This window comes from Lissotriton vulgaris, chromosome 1_1, assembly GCF_964263255.1.
Source record: "Lissotriton vulgaris chromosome 1_1, aLisVul1.2, whole genome shotgun sequence".
Lineage (NCBI taxonomy): Eukaryota > Metazoa > Chordata > Amphibia > Caudata > Salamandridae > Lissotriton > Lissotriton vulgaris.
Genome location: NC_141685.1, coordinates 894,162,865 through 894,179,410, shown reverse-complemented (window position 1 = coordinate 894,179,410; position 16,546 = coordinate 894,162,865). Strand labels below are relative to the sequence as shown.

Genomic DNA, 16,546 nt, shown 5'->3' with positions numbered 1-16,546 from the left:
AGATTGAATAGATGGATAATGAGAGAGGATGGCTGGATTGATGAGTGAGTGGAAGGATGGAAGAGAGAAAAGGTAAATAGCTGGATGTATAGGTGGAAGGGTAGCTGGATGGGTAAAAGGTTGGATGGATCAGTAAAAGGATGGCTGGATGAGTGAAAGCGTGGATGGTGAGTGAGTTGATGGATGAGTGAAATGATAGATGATTGATGAACTGATAAGTGCAAGGGTGAATGGATGGCCAGATGAGCAAAAGGGTGTATGTAAGGACGGATGAGTGAGTGAAAGGGAAGGTATATGGACAAAAGGATGAATAGATGAGTGAAGGAGTGAAAGTATAAATGGATGGGAGAAAGGATGGATGCGTGATAGGGTCAATGGATGGATTCATGAGTGGATGAGTAGATGGGTGGGTGGGTGGGTGGGTGGGTGGATGGATGGAAGGAAGGATTGCTAAGCGAAAGGGTCGATGAAGAGAGAAAGGGAGGATGGATGACTGAAAGGGTGGATGGTTGGAAGGATGAGTGACTGGGTGGATGGATAGTAAGTGAAAGGATGGGTGAAAGGGTAAATGGCTGGATGGATGAGTGAATGAATGGTTGGATGGGTAGAAGAGAGGATGGATGAGTGTACAGATGGATAGGGTGAAAGGGTGGATGGATGGATGATGGATGAGTAAAAGGATGAATGAAGGGATGGATGAGTGAAATGATAGATGGAAGGATACATGATAAATAGGTTTGCAAATGGTTGAATATGTTTGGATATGGCTGGGCTTACTTATATACTATTGCGCGACCTCTGATGTGTCTCTAAAACGTATCCAATTGTCCTGAAGTTTTGTCCTGAATTTTGACCTACTGTCCTGAATTTGTGTCCTGAATTTTGACCCTTTGTCCTGAATTTTTACACTCACCGTCCTGAATTTGCACCAATGCCAGTTGGTCACCCTAAAGGAATACAGCGTCAAGAGAAAAGTAAGTGGAGGCAAGGAAAAACAAAAGAGGGGTACAAAGAAAAGAGAATGAAGGAAGAAATATTTAATAGAATGAAGGGTGAAAGTGAGGAGGGAAGGGTGGAGGGACGAATAGGTGGATGGGTGACAGGCTGGATGAAAGTGTGGGTAGATGGATGTGTGGCTAGATGGATGAATGAGTGGAAGAATGAGTGAAAGGATAGGTGGATATACAGGTGAAAGGATGGGCCAGTGGATGGATCGATTCATCGATGGATGTATGGATGAATGAGAGAGAGAGTGAGAAAATGAATGGATAGGTGAATGAGCAGATCAAAGGATGGCAGAGTAAAGGGATGGATGAGCAGGGGAAAGGATGGTAGAGTAAAGAGATGGATTGAATGATGGATGGACGGATGGATGGACGGACGGACGGACGGACGGACGGACGGATGGATGGATGGATGGATGGATGGATGGATGGGCAAATGGATGGCAGAGTAGATGAAAGAGTGAAATGATGGTAGAGTGGATGGATGGATGGCAGAGTGGATAGGTTGGTGAATAGCAGAGTGGATGGATTGATGGACTGAGTAAAGATTGAATGATGCATAAAAAAATGAATGGATGGAGGAATGTAAAGATGAAATAATGGATATCAGTGGGTGGATGGAAGAGTAAAAGGATGAATGGATAGATGCCTGGATGGAAGAGATAGGGGAGCTCTTCTAGGGAGGGGTCGGCTCACTTCCTTTACTTGCTTTGTGCCATAAGAGTTTTCATTTTAAAGTGGGGAGTATTTTCGTTTTCTGGCTACTCCTTTGCAATGTAGGGAGAGAAAGATGACAGCAAGAGACAGGTGAGGTAGGCAGAACAGTACCTAGCAGTGAGGTAGGAAGAGTGAGAGGTAGAAGTAAGCAGCAGAAGAAAGAATGTTTGAGTTGCAGACAGGTTATAAGACCGATAAAGAGAGACAAAGAGGCCTCAGGTTGTCCGAATCACTTTACTAGTGGGGCCTTGGCAGTTAGGGGATCTGGACAATTGCCCTCAAACATCTCTGTATAGTGGAATATTGTGTTCAGTTCTGAACGGCTCACCGAAAACAATGTGTCTAATTCTTGGGGCCTAACCTGGAGTGCTACGTCCAGTTGTGGAGGTCTCCTCTGCCATATTGTGTCCAGTTCTAGGGGTCACATATGGGACACTGTCAGATTTTGGTGGCCTCTTCTTCTGTGCTGGGCCCAGCCCTAGAGATCTCGTCTGGAGTGCTGCACTCAGTTCTGAAGGCCTCGCATCGAGAGCGGTGCCCAGTGCTGGAGAACTTATCTCCATCTCCTGAAAGGGGAAGACAGGTTAGAGACAACCTCTTGGAAAGCTGCAGAGAGTGTGCCAGGAATCTTTCTAGAGAATCCTGTACACGTCCGAGAGGGAATTACATAGGGATTTTCTTTACAGAAAGAGTGTACCCAGCTTCCAGCAGAAAGGCAGGGCCAGTCACAGGCATAGCTGGGGACTACTTTCCACCTGGAACAGGAAGGGGGCAGGTGCGACGGGCCTGGTAGTACAGTTCAGGAGGTACAGCCCCCATCTCGTGCCCCTCTGCCTGGTATCCATCCGCACACTGTCCCTCCTGGCGCGCGCTCTCTGCGAGATCAAGAGAGCACGTGCCCGCCGCCCTGCCAGTCTGCAGGAATGTGCGCGCGTGTCCGCCAGTAGAAGGGCTTCCCCGTCCCAGTCCAGCTCCTGGCTGATGCCAGCTTCCCTCCCCGGTATCTGTTGACCCGCCTAGCGGCTGACAGAGGATGTTGTTCGCCTCTTTTGGTTTTTATGTGGGAAAATGTTGCGCGCTCCCTGTTCCCCACCCCAGCTGTGTCATCTGTGCGCCTCGCGGAGTGATTCACGGGCCTGCTATCCCATTCTCTCCTGCCTTGGCGTTCCCTCCCAAGCAGCGTGTTCTAATACCAGATGCCAAGAAAATTGGGTGGAGCTGATCCTTGGCTTTTTTTTGTGCTTTCAATCGGGGTGATTCATCAAGCGGCCTTTAAAAACAAGAAGGCGCCTCCCCTTGGCACGAGAGCGTCCAGAGAGCCCGGGAGGAAACTTATAACTTTGCGAGGAGGGGCACCTGCTTCAGAGGAGCGACGGGACGCGCAGCTGAGAGGCAGACAAACCCTTCTCCATCCAGCAAACGCTTTTACAGAACCGGAGGTAAGGTGGCGGCAGTCTGAATCCATGCTCAGGGCTGCTCTACGGGGGCTCCGAGGCGCAGATATACACACAAGCTGTGTGTAAAGAGCTGCATAGGAAGGAACACATATGCATTCAGGGACACACCCATGACATCTCTGTCTCCATCCACAGATGAAATGATACATAAACAAACATATATACATTTAGTAGTGCGGAAGTAGTATGTGCCTGCATACACAGATGCATAATGAGAGAGAGAGAGAGAGAGAGAGAGAGAGAGAGAGATAGATAGATAGATAGATAGATAGATAGATAGATAGATAGATAGATAGATAGATAGATAGATAGATAGATAGATAGATAGATAGATAGATAGATAGATATAGATAGCCTTGTGTGTGTTTATTTGTCTAACCTGCAGCTCACCAGTCCCAGAAAGACAGCTCAGTGAGTTGATGCATATCTGTATCCGTTCGGCCATGGGTCTCAAACCGAGGAAGCGCCGCGCCCCCCCCCCCCCCCCCCCGCCAGCTCTTCATCTTCTGAAAGAGTTTAAATAAACACCACTGAGTTGCGCAACACGTAACCCCGTTATCTGAGCACCACCAAGCAATTCATTCAGTGTTATGAGATATATAAATGACCAAAATCTTCAACCTTCTTCTTGGTGAGCACTGTTTAGCACTCCCTGGGCACCGGTGCAGCACTTCAATGCCCGCTGAAATCCCCTGGGCTCAAGCTTTGCCAGTGATCACAGTAATGCAGCGCACACTCTGGAGTGAGCTGTCTCTGGGCACCCGAGATGAAGTCAGGGTGTACATTTGATACTCCCAAAAGCTGCTGGAGGAATAGCACTGACGCTTTATATTCTATAAAGCCATTACAGATGACATTCGTATCACTAGTATTGGTAATGATAGTATTATTGCTATTATTGTTAATAATCATGATACTAACTATTAGCTTTGTTTCGGAGGTCTCCTTAACCTGGTGGACAGGGAAGGACTTAATCCAGCTACCCTGCAAAGTGTTCAGAGGCTGGAATGCACTGCCTCATGCGTTTGGGGCGTGGCATGCACAAGGCAATGTAGAGTAGCTGTACAGCCGAAGGGATCAGAGTTCCAATAGTTTGGGGGGCTGCCTGAAAGAGGGGGCTTACACCTTTGGTCAAGCCAGGAGGAAAAGAGACAGGGCTGGATAGCCCTAAGAATCGAGAACTTATTTTGGAAATGTATTGTCTTATTTCCAATTTGTTCATTCGTTTTCGAACTTAATGTACCCATTTTTGTTTCTCATTTGCTGGTGTACTTAGCATTCATGTACATATTTAGGACCTCACTTGCTGAAGTTTTTCCCTAGCGAATTACAGTTTCATGTCTCTCTTACGTGGGGAAAGATACCCTTAGCACTGCATTATGCTATCTTTACCTGCCTGCGTACTGATTATGCGTCTTTTTTCGGTTTCATTGACGCAATATGCTGCTGTCTTGCTTGTTTTATTGTTTATTGACGCTTTTGTGTATTTTCCGTAAGGGTGCTTATTTTCACCACCATCATCTTGTGTTGTTGTTTCATGGACCACACCTGAATGGCACTGAGACAGCAAGTCTAAGGGAGGGGCTCTTCCCTCTGTGGTCAATGAGGGCCAAGCTGAATCTGGCTGCTTATGTCATTTCCAGGAAGAGCTCTGCTGAAAAATGTCCACAGCGTCAGGTGTGTTCTGGCCCTTGTCAGCGCTGTCATCCCAGTGGTCCTCACTAGGAACCTGATGACCAGGGCTGCAGGTATCTGTAGAGCAGGGCAGGGCCTTAAGTGGGATGTAAAAACGAGGGGGTCTCTCAAACGGGCGTGGCCAATATATTTAAGGGCGTGTCTTAAAACAATCAAGCTAAAAATCTGTGCTTAGCATTGTGTGCCTCCTACTGGTATTCTGCTTCTTCTGTCATTGCATCCAGATATATAATACAACAAGTAGCATTACACCTACAACAAGCCAGGACTATTGGCTTAGTCAATGGTTGTTTGTTGCGTAAAGTTGTATATAATATTAAAAATGCTTCAGCTCTTCTGGTAGAGGTTGTGGTGTAACTTGAGCTGCCGACTTTGGAGATGGGAAAGCACGCTCAAGTCGGGGCTCAGCTCAACATCCTGTGATTCTGGGCAAATCACCTAATCTCCCCATGCCTCCCCCCCCCCAAATATATATTATTAAATATGTCATTGTGTAATGTAGCTGGTGTTCATGTATAGCGCTCCAATACATTTCGGTCGAGTTGGCCCTACATAGAACGGCAAAAAAAGTGACATCAAAAGCAGTGGACTGCTGCAGAGTTCAGATTTTTTTCCACTCAGAAGGTGAGGGCAAAAATGGAGAGCCCGATAGGGACGGTCTCAGTACCTGCTTTTTAGAGTTGCCAGTGCTGAGCACCTGCAAGACCCGGCCCACTTAAATCTCTGGAGCAGGGTGTGGTGCTCAAAGTGTGACACTGGAGAGAGGAGACTGCTTCCCATGGAGGGGCAAACACTGTAAGGATTTCACAAGCAACCCCACCCAGTGTAATTGCCATCAGAGGCATTGTGGTTAATGCTGCAAGTCGCATGTGAATACTGCACCAACATCTAGTGTATGGATTCCAGATATGAACTCCACATCTGGAATACTGTGCCAGTTTCTGAGGGGCATATATTCAGAAGTATTTAGACAGTCCAGAGGAGGGCGTGGCCAGCCTGATACCAAAGTCACGTCCAGGTGAGAGTCTAAGCATTGACACAGCACCGGCAGGACCCAGCCAGTTAAAGCCATGAGCAGGGTGTGGTGCTAAAAGTGTGACACTGCAGAGAGGAGACTGCTTCCCATGGAGAGAAATACACTGTAAGGATTTCACAAGCAGCCCCACCCAGTGTAATTGCCACCAGAGGCATTGTGGTTAATGCTACAAGTCACTTATCAGTACTGCACCAACATCTAGTGTATGGAGTCCAGATCTGGATTCCACATCTGGAATACTGTGCCAGTTTCTGAGGGGCGCATATATTCAGAAGTATATAAACAGCCCAGAGGAGGGCGTGGCCGGCCTGGTACATAAATCACTTCCGGGTGATAGTCTAAGCATTGCCACCCTTCAGCAAGAGAGACATGAAAGGTGTGAGACATGCAAACTCCAAAAAGAGAAAACAGCCCAGGAGACTATTTTTTAGAAGGCTGTGTCGTGCACCTGCGGGCCCAGAAACATACAGGAGAAAGCTTGTGGGTCTGTACCTTAGATTGAGAGGGTGTTTGACACCATAGTGGACGAAATGAATGACTTCCTGGCGCCCACTTCTGCTCTGGGAGCCATCTTGACTTCGGATGGTGCCATGTTGCATGCATGACATCCCAAGCGTGCAAGTAGTACAACTATAATTCTGTTTCCTCCATCCCCTAGGTTGGGCGGCACAATGCCTCCACTGTATGATTTACGAACCTCCATCCGAACCACAGGCCTAACTACTCTGTTCCCACGGCCAACACCCACGACTTTCTCAGTCACAAGGCCTTGTGGGCGAAGGGGGGGGGAGGGGGTGGATGATGTGCAGTGAGTGGGGGAGGCTGTCAGGCAGCCTTTCTGTAGCCACCTATCACCTGATGTCACCCCTTGAGGAGCAGGTCGTCCCACTCTACCGAGACCCCCAGTGGCATCCATTTGTTTTCCTCCCCTTTTTTTAACACTGTTCTCCGATACCTCAGGTAGGGCCTCTGAGGCCAAGCATCGCTCTCTCGCGCCACAGGCTCGCTTACACTTGTATCATGAGAGTCTTAAAATGAGTAAAGGCGTGAACACCAGTATCAGACCTCTAGTGTGCAGCTGCTGCTGTACAAAAACACGTTTTGTTGCACAGTGAAAGTTGTTGGTGGATACATGGGGTCTAGGCAAATCAGGACATGACATAGCTTCTGAAAGCCAGACGGGGCTGAGGCAGGGAAGTCAAAGTTGGGGGTTTATATCCTGCTCTGTCGTGCATGACGTCGCTACCACCTCACCCCGCCCCTCCCAGCCCCTCCCAGCCCTAGTCCAGACTTTACAGGAAAAAAACACAAACGCTTCGAAGCAGGTCGGTCCTCAACCTGAGGTATACATAACTGCTTGCTCATTTCCACAGGTTTGACGTGTGCTCAAGAACATATCCATGCTTATGTTAGTCAGAACCTTTTCCATGTGTGTCGCTTTCTCGTAGCGCCTTGTTTCGCCAGAGTGTGAGCGCTACATAACTGTCAGGGCATACACTACGCCCTAAACCCCTCTTTTCGGAAGTGGCACGTGCGGATGGCGGAATAACTGAGTTTTATATTTGACGAACTTGGAGTTTTCCTTTTGTTAATGTTAGAGGCCGCAGTCCTAGAAAAAAAGGAGCTCCCACTGAAAAACAGAGAAGCTGCCACCCATCTTCCGGAACTTTGAAAATGGCAAAGGCATTGGGGAGGGGCAGGGGTTACACTCGGAGAGTCGTCCTTCCTTCAAAATGATTACTGTTTTGCAAAGTTTGGATGGAATACGTAGCGCCCTGAGACTGCGCAGCACAGCACACCAAACATGTACACATAACAGAACTACTGTACACCACCTCAACGTGGTCCTTATTTCATGCAACTTAGAAGGATGAAAGGCCAGTTCCGGGACATGAACCTATGATCGACAGTTGACACGCAAATGTCTGCAGGAAATGCGTTTACCCACTGAGCTTTCTCATGTGCAAATGCGTGAATTTAATTACAAAAAGCAGTTTCCAGAGATTTGTTTTCAGCCGAAAAGGCACAAACCAAAGACTGTCTGACTGAAAAGTAATTGCAACGGAATGTGGCCGCGCCCTGCCTCAGAAATGTGCCCACTTCGAGCCAAAAAAACAGAGTGTCCAGCTCTTCAAAACTACAGCTGGCAGGAAGCCTCCGGCACAGCCCAATGAAATTAGCGACTGCTGCCAAACACCGTGCTTCTCAAAGGTGTAAATCCCGGGAGTATAGGCAGTAGTTAGAACTGCTCAGCCTTTCATCCTGCCACAAGTGACGAAATGCGTAACGGTAGAAACGATAATGGAGTCTCCTTATTTGTAGCGCCATAAAGACGACATCAAGTGCTGCACAGAAATACATCTTATACATTTAATTAGACTGTGTGTTTAAACAATTTTGTTGACCGAGAGGGGTCATCTTACTCTCTCATTCAATCCTTGATCTTATTGTGAAGAATCATTTTATGCCGATAAATATATTTACATTTCTTTGCTATAGTGTTTGCTGCACCACCATACAGCTTTGTGACGCTAGATATATCTGGCCTCATTTACAAGGCCCTTGCTCCATCGGAGCGTCACTTTTTGCGACACTCCGGTGGCGCTATGTCCTACTCCATATTTACAAGGCAGCGCTAATCTACTTCCCTTTTTCTGCAGTAAAAGGGGCATGCAATTGGTGTTGATGTGGGCCTTCCCAGTAACAACCATGACTTTTTGACACTGCTCCAGATTTACAAGGAATTGCAAATCCGAGGGAGTGCCAAAAACGTACACCTCCCCAGAGGAGGTGTAAGGGTAGCACAAGAAGAAATACTTTTACTTCTCCTTGTTCTCTTGCGCTTTCTTTGTGTGCTGCATCCTTGGAGCAAAATGCCATTAATGATTGTTGTTATGCAGGAAGATGTTCCTTCCTGCACAACAATAATCATCCTTGTGGCGCAGGCACCCTTGCACCAAGAGTATCTGCGTTGGCACACAGCTGCTGTTTTTGGCGCAGGCGTAAGTACAAGAAGTCTTGTAAATACAGCGCCTTCCTGCACTTAGACACTGACACAGCTGGGCCAGCTAAATTGCTTGCAGCACTGTCTTGTAAATATGACCCATCATGTCTTACTTTAATCTAAATACACAGTATTCTTTTTGACACCGAAAGGCAAACATTTTGAGTCCGGTTTCTCACGTTCGAGCCCAGAGCTCTCACACACAAATCTGTGCAGCAGGGGCGATACTGTTTCAGAGAGCATGAGAAGTGTGAGCCCGATCCTGGTGAAGAAAGATCAGTACTTTAGTCAGTCCTCCTAGCAGGTAAGATATTTGAGGTGTTTGTTTTTCAGACCAGAACTGAATGGTATCACATTTATTAATTTCAATGCCACATATTATATATATATATATATATATATATATATATATATATATATATATATATATATATATATATATATATATATATATATATATATATATATATATATATATATATATATATATATATATATATATATATATATATATATATATATATATATATATATATATATATAGTCTTTTTTTATATTCTGGCTCTCAGGGGGAAAAAAACACCTGGGAGCAATTTTTACACAAAAATGCTGCAAGCCATTTTGCTGTGCCGATCAGCATAATTTTCTAAGTGCAGGAATGCGCTGTATTCACCCCTGCACAAATAAAGCAGCCTAGTGCCAGCGCAGGGTACCTGCATTGCAGGGATGATTGTTGTTGCGCATGAAGGGACACCTTAAATCAACAAAAACAATCATCAATGGTGTTTTTCTCTTTCTTTGTGTGCTGCATGCACAGTAAACACCTGTTGCACGCCCCTTTGCCGTCGAAAACGGCATCAAGGAGAGCCATTTTACAAGGCAGCTTCAAGCCACACAAAGTGGCTTAGCACCTCCTTATAAATACAGAGTAGGGAACAGCGGCACCGGAGCGCTGCAAAAAGTGATGCTCCAGTTGCGCAATGGCCATTTAAATATGCCCCCTGATGTCAAGAGGGGCACAGGGGCCTGCCCACCTGTGGATCCCCAAGAGAGTCATACAACTGCCGTCCACTGTGTTCTACAAACCATGTCACATAACATGCGACGGAGTCAAAATGGAGCACCAGGTAAACCCGGGAGGGTGGGAAGCCACTGTGCCTTAGCGGGGATTCCCGCCCTAGCTGGAATTCCCGCCCTTTTCTAGAACACCATGCAAAGGTTCTTTTTTGCAGAAACTAGTACCTGCTTCCAGATGAATCATATCTCAGTCTCGTGACGCACTGCAGCGCTGGTACCCTACCTTCCAAACCACCCTCGATGGTTGTCCCAGTGTTCCTGGCAATGACGCCTCGGCAATCCCAGTCCATCTCAGTTTTCCAGGTGCTATATTTGTACGTTCTATTTTGTAACATTTCTCTCATGTAACGTAACTGGTTCTATTGTACAGCGCTCTGACACCTTCGGGTAAAGTCCGCGCTTTATAAAAGTGCATAAATAAATTAACACTGACCCCTTGCCTCTCAGCCAACCAGTGGTGACGTACCATTAGGGTCCTGGCCTCTCCAGCCCTGTCATCCTGCCCCTCAGCCCATCAGGGTTTTCCAAGTGCTCCTATTGGCCAGTCCTGCCTGGCTCGGCCTTCCCTAAAATGGCCTGACCGGTTTGTGAGAGCTGTAGTTTGGACACCAGCACCACGCCCCAGGCACTCTCTCCGCTGTCAGGGCTCAGCCGCCTGACTCGTACTGCGGAGACGCCCAGATACCAGGGCTCTCCTCAGCAAAGATGCGTCAATAGCGTGCGGAAGATGAGCGCGTGGTATGTGGCCACGCCCAGGCGCGAGGGCAGCGGTGGCAGCTATTTGTTACTGGTTACGCAAGAGATGCGCTTGAGGGTGCTCAGCAATGTGCCGGACAAGGCCTAGAGCAGTGGCGCAATTTCGCAATCTCGAGACAGTGTTTCAACTGAGCCTTAATATGTTGCGGGTACTCCGAGGGGGGGGTGTGCATCTTTCGCGGTCCAAGAGTTTGGATGCACCCTGCCAAAGATTCCTATCGAAGCTTCGAGCACCTCTGCGGATAAGTGGAATATGTTAAATTAACACGGGGCGTGTACTTCATTCAGGCAAGACAGGCCCCTAGTGCTTCTTACCACCCACCACACCCGACTCGCCATGGCCTTTTCCATTTCATTTTATAATTTACTCATCCGGACACAATCTTTTTAACACCTAGGGGTGAACAAAATGCACATAATTTCTATTTCTGGAATTGTGTGAAATGTTTGAAAAAATGCGAAATTCAGGAAAACGGAAATCGATTAGTTGGTGGTAATGGACACGAGGACGTTTTCCCGCTAACAAAATAGCATAAAAACTCAACTGCTAACAATTACAAAACAATTTGCATTGTTTCGGTGCTTCTGCGATAGACTTTTAACCCGAATGGCCTTGAAATTACGCGAGGAGGTGTAATGGTGACAGGCGTAAAGTGAAATGCCAGAAATTATGCAAGACAACAGCATTTCTGCAAGCGCAATGTTGGAATTTTAAAGCCAGCGTTAATAGATTTGCCAATACCGGTTTATTACAGTATACAAAGTGCTCTATAACGCAAAATGCAGAAGTTGAAGTTGAAGGTTCTTAGTTAAGCGCACTGCGACCAAGCGGCTTCCTGGTGCTGGAGTATTGACAGAGTACAACAGATGAAGCCATGGGGAGGTTAGCAGGAATATGCTTGGGAAAACAGAAGGGTCTGCAGCCATGAGATAGCAGATAATTCAGAATGCTCTCAGTCATACTTGGATATTTGGATTGAATTCAGGGTGCTTGCAGTGAAAATATTAAATAAGCATTGGCAAAGCAAATAGGACTTGCCTGTTTCTAGCGGTATTGGCTTTGCCAATGTGTTTTGGCCATGTTGTACAGCAGCGTGGCTGCTGACAAACATGGGTAAAAGTTAGTGCAATGGAATGGAGTGTCATAAAGCGGAGTGGCGCAGAGTTGAGTATAGCGTTGTGAAGTGAAAAAGATTGGAATAGAGTGGCGTTTAGTGGATGTCATAGAGTAGAGTGGTGAAGAGTGGAGTGGCACAGAGTAGTAGAAAGGATTGGCGTAGAGTGTAGTGACATAGAGTGTAGTGTAGTAGAGTGCTGTAGACTGGAATGGAGTAGAGTGGAGTAAAGTGGCGTAGAGTAGAGTAGAATGGCCTAGAACAGAGTATTGTGGAGTGGAGTGGCGTCAAAGAGAATAGAGTGGAGTGTTGTAGAGTGAAGTGGTGTAGAGCGGTGTAAAGTGGTGTAGAGTAGAGGGGTGTAAAGTAGCAAAGAGTGCAGTAGAGTATTGTAGAGTGGCATAACGTGGAGTAGAGTGCCATACAGTGGAGTGGCTTAGAGTGGCATAGAGCACAGTGGAGATTCGGGGAGTGGACTAGTGTACAGCAGAGTTGAGGGTCATAGATTGGCGTAGCAAGGAGCAGAGTGGAGTAGCATGGAGTGAAGTGTCACAGAGTGGAGTGTCATAGAGTACAGTGTTGTACAGTGGAGTGTCATGGAGTAGAGTGTTGTACAGTGGCGTGTCATAGAGAGGAGTGTCATGGAGTAGAGTGTGGTAGAGTAGAGTGCAGTGGATTGAAGTGTTGTAGAGTAGAGTGGCGTGGTGTAGAGTGTCATAGATTCGATTGTTGTAGAGAGGATTGTGTATTGTTGAGTGGAGAAGAGTATCTTATAGTGGAGTAGAGTTGCGTAAAGTGGAGTGTCGTTGAGTGCACTGCTGTGGGGTAGAGAAGTGCCGTTGAGTGGAGTCGTGTCATAGGTTGGGGTAGTGCAGTTCAGTGGTGTAGTATGCAGTGGCATACAGTGAAGTGGAATAAAGTTGCATACCAAGGAATGGTGTACAGTGGAGTAAAGTGTTGGAGAGTGGAGTGGCGTACAGTAGTGTGGTGCAGAGTGGAGTAGAGGATTGATTGTGAAGTGGCATAGAGTTACAGAGAGTGGAGTTGAGTGTCAGAGTGAGGGGTGTAGAGTAGAATGTCGTAGAGTGAAGTGTCAGAGTAGAGTGTCGTTAAGTGGTGAGGGGTGGGGTGGAGTGTTGTTGAGTAGAGGGTTGCAAGGCCGTTTCTAGGTGTTTTGCCGCCCTAGGCGAAAATTGAAAAATGCCGCCCCCTCTTTTTTACTACCATCACTCTCTCCCCCTGTCATCCAGGCTAGAAGAATGAATACATTAGAGATTCCAAACTCATGTTTTTTTCCGCCCTCCCCCTTTTGCCGCCCTAGGCGGCCGCCTAGTCTTGCCTAATGGTAGAAACGGCCCTGGAGGGTTGTAGAGTAGAGTCGCATGGAGTAGCGCAGAGTGGAGTAAAGTGGTGTTGAGTATCGTAGAGTGTTGTAGAGTTGAGTGTTGTAGAGTTGAGTGTCGTGGAGTTAAGTGGCAGATAGTGGTGCAGAGTTTTGTAGAGTGGAGGGATGTAGAGTGGTTTGTCATAGAGTGGAGTGGCTTCGAGTGGCATAGAGTATCAGAGTAGAGTGTCATAGAGTGGAATACTGGCATACAGTGGAGTAGTGCAGAGTTGAGTGGCATAGTGTGGAGTGAAGTAGAGTTGCATTCAGTTTAGTGGCGTACAGTGGAGCAGAGTGGAGAGGCATAGGAGGGAAGTGGCATAGAGTAGCGTGGAGTAGAGTGTCATGGAGCGGAGAAGAGTAGAGTGGAATAGAGTGGAGTGGCATGGAGTAGAGTGTGGCAGAGTGAAGTGGAGTGAGGTGTCATATAGTGGAGTGGCATGGAGTAGAGTGTCGTAGAATGGAGTGTTGCAGAGAGGAGTGGTGTGTCATAGAGGGGAGCAGAGTGCCATAGCGTGGAGTAGAGTGATGTAAAGTGGAATAGAGTGTTATAGAGTAGAGTCATAGGGTGGAGTAGCGCAGAGTGGAGTGGCGTAGTTTGGAGTGGCATAGAGTGGAGTGGAGTTACGTACAGCGGTGTGGCGTACAGTCATGTAGAGTGTTGCAGAGTGTAGTGGCGTAGAATAGAGTGGCATAGAGTATCGTAGCGTGAAGTGGCATAGGGTAGCATAGAGTGGAGTAGAGTGTCAGAGTGGAGTGTGACTGAGTGGAGTAGAGTGTCGTTGAGTGGAGTACAGGGGCTTATAGTGGAGTTAAGTGGCGTAGAGTGGAGTATGGTAGAGTATCATAGAGTGGAGTGTCGTAGATTGGAGAAGTATCGTAGAGTGAAGGACTGTCAGAGTGAACTAGTGACATAGAGTGAAATGGTGCAGAGTGTCATAACATAAGGAAAGTGGATGCACTGAGCTTATACCGTGTGTACTTGTTTGTGAATGATTGCTGCCGTTAAAATCTTAAAAATGGCTTTGGGGTCTCTGGCTTCCAGTTGCAATTAAATGGCATCCACAGATGTTAAAGTTTAAGAACCACTGAATTAGATCCAGAGATAGACAGAAAACATGGAGAACAGACAGGCAAAAAATGGCAAACAGACATGGCTAGAAATATAATGACAAACAGATACACTGGAAAATGCTGACAGGAACACCTCCAATGACAAACACAGGCAGATACAGACAAACTGACAGCTATGCAAACACGGAGAACAGATGCTGACAGACAGGGCGACATGCAGGACAAACAAAAAGAGACTAAGAGACAGGAGCAAATAGTGGCAGACGCATACAGGCAGAAAGATGACAGGTGGAGACAATAATAGACACGAGCAGGTTAAAAAAGACAGCTACAAACTAGGCAGCTGTGGAAGACAGATGCTGGCAGACAGACACAGACTGTCAGACAGCAACACAGACAGATAATAACAGGTGCAGACAACCACACTAGCATTGAACTTTGTTTAATTCTGTTCCTAGTTTTAATCACACTGTTTCTCCCAGGAGAGGATCTCATGTTCACCGTTCCCAAGCAAGGATGTCCTCTTATGCCCTTGATGTCTCCCTCTGTATGAACAATGTTGGACTACTTCAACAGGGAGTGTCAGGGACCCATCCCTCTCATCTCCACGGAAACGGCACACCTTAAATGCACATTGCTGCTGTGAGCCTCCGGAGCCTCACCTGCAGGATACCTGGCTCACTATCGCAGAGCCGCCTTCAACCCCACACCCTGGGCATGCTGGGACTGGTGCAATGCTGAGTTTGGCGCAGCCACAGACTCTGCTGTGATGGGCAGATGCGGAATCAAAGAAGCGGGGTCAGGGAGCACTTGTAGTGATGGGTAAGCCCAGATGTGGGTCCTGTGCTCACTGTTCAACAGGACTACAAATGCACTTGACTGGTGAGGGCCAGATAGGCTGAAACCGGTCTAGGTCTGCTTGCGTTCCTGTTCAGTGGGGACCTGGCATGGCACTTCAGGTTAGAATGTTCTCTCTGGGCTGTACCGAGACCAGTTTGGTTGATTACTGTCCTTGTTAGTAAGGTGGGGTAAAAACGAGGTACTAGAATGCATCCCTAAGTAACTAGTAATGGCTGAGATTAATACTGTCACTTTTTTGGTTTTCTTCGGCTGTCATATGAAGCAGCAAAAGGCCCAATTCATAACCACGGTTGGTGATGAGTCAGCGGGCCATGCCTCACCTCTTTAGAACTGCTCTTAGGCCATTGAATCCCAACATATTGAGTGGATGCTATCCAAGGATACACTTTGTACACCATGTTTAAAGGTCGGCCACATTGTGCCTCACTGCCAATCAACTCAGCACGGTCACGCAGATCGCGTTCCACCAACAGTTCCTCTGAAAGGATGCTCTAGCTTCTACTCCACAGCAAACCATACCCAAACAGTATTGTACCCAAAACATATTCCCTGCCTGTTTTTGAGCTGGTAGTGGTCTAGTCACAAATCAGCAACTGTGTTGCCCCTTCACTGACTGTGGGTCAAAGTATTCCACCTAACCCATAAGATGGGCCTTTGACAGTACACACAACCTTTACATTCACAGACCTCCTCTTTTTCCCTTTTAATTCACGTCTGTAGAAGTGCTTTGAAAGGTACTTTGAAACAGCCAGCACTAGCTAAATAAAGAAACCTGGGTGCTGGGGTTCTATAGAGAACAGGATAGATTTTGATACCCTACTGTGAGCAGAAAGTAGGTTGGCTTGGGATACACCACTTTGATTCCATACTGCATCAGGGCAGGCCATTGTTTGTTTAAGATACACCACTTTAAGACAAGAGTCAATGTCTTCAGATACTTTACTGCGCGGTAAGCACTGCGTCTAAGTGGTTGACTATTGGTACATACTTTGCTTGGGCTGAGATAATAGTAGCTTTGGATACTTGTCTCATTCGATGTGAGATGGCTGGCTTCAGCTACTCTTCTCTAGAGGATAGAACGTGGTTGCTTTGGATGCTCTTTCCTTCAGGTGAGAATGAACAGCTTTGGGTATGCAACAGAAAGGATAGGTTCTGGTGGCTTTGGATGCTCTACTGTGAAGTCAGACTGGATAGCTACTGAGACCTATCAACTGAGGGAGAGAGCAGGATGGCTTCTGGAGCCTCACTGTGAGGTGAAGAGTGGATGGCTTTAGGTACAGTTCTTTTGAGGTGAAAAGGGAAAAGATATTTATACTTTTTTCTTGAGATGAGGGCATGGTGGCTTCAGAAATTCTTCTCATGGGAG

General features: G+C 46.9%; 1 protein-coding gene across 1 annotated transcript in view; it reads left to right on the top strand.

The window, feature by feature from the left end:
* Positions 1-3,004: 3,004 nt before the first annotated feature.
* Positions 3,005-16,546, top strand: part of EMP1 (epithelial membrane protein 1) — a 43,083-nt gene continuing 29,541 nt past the window's right edge. The window contains exon 1 of the mRNA XM_086958932.1: positions 3,005-3,160. The gene's annotated coding sequence lies outside the window, so the exon portion shown is untranslated. The remainder of the gene's footprint in view (positions 3,161-16,546) is intronic.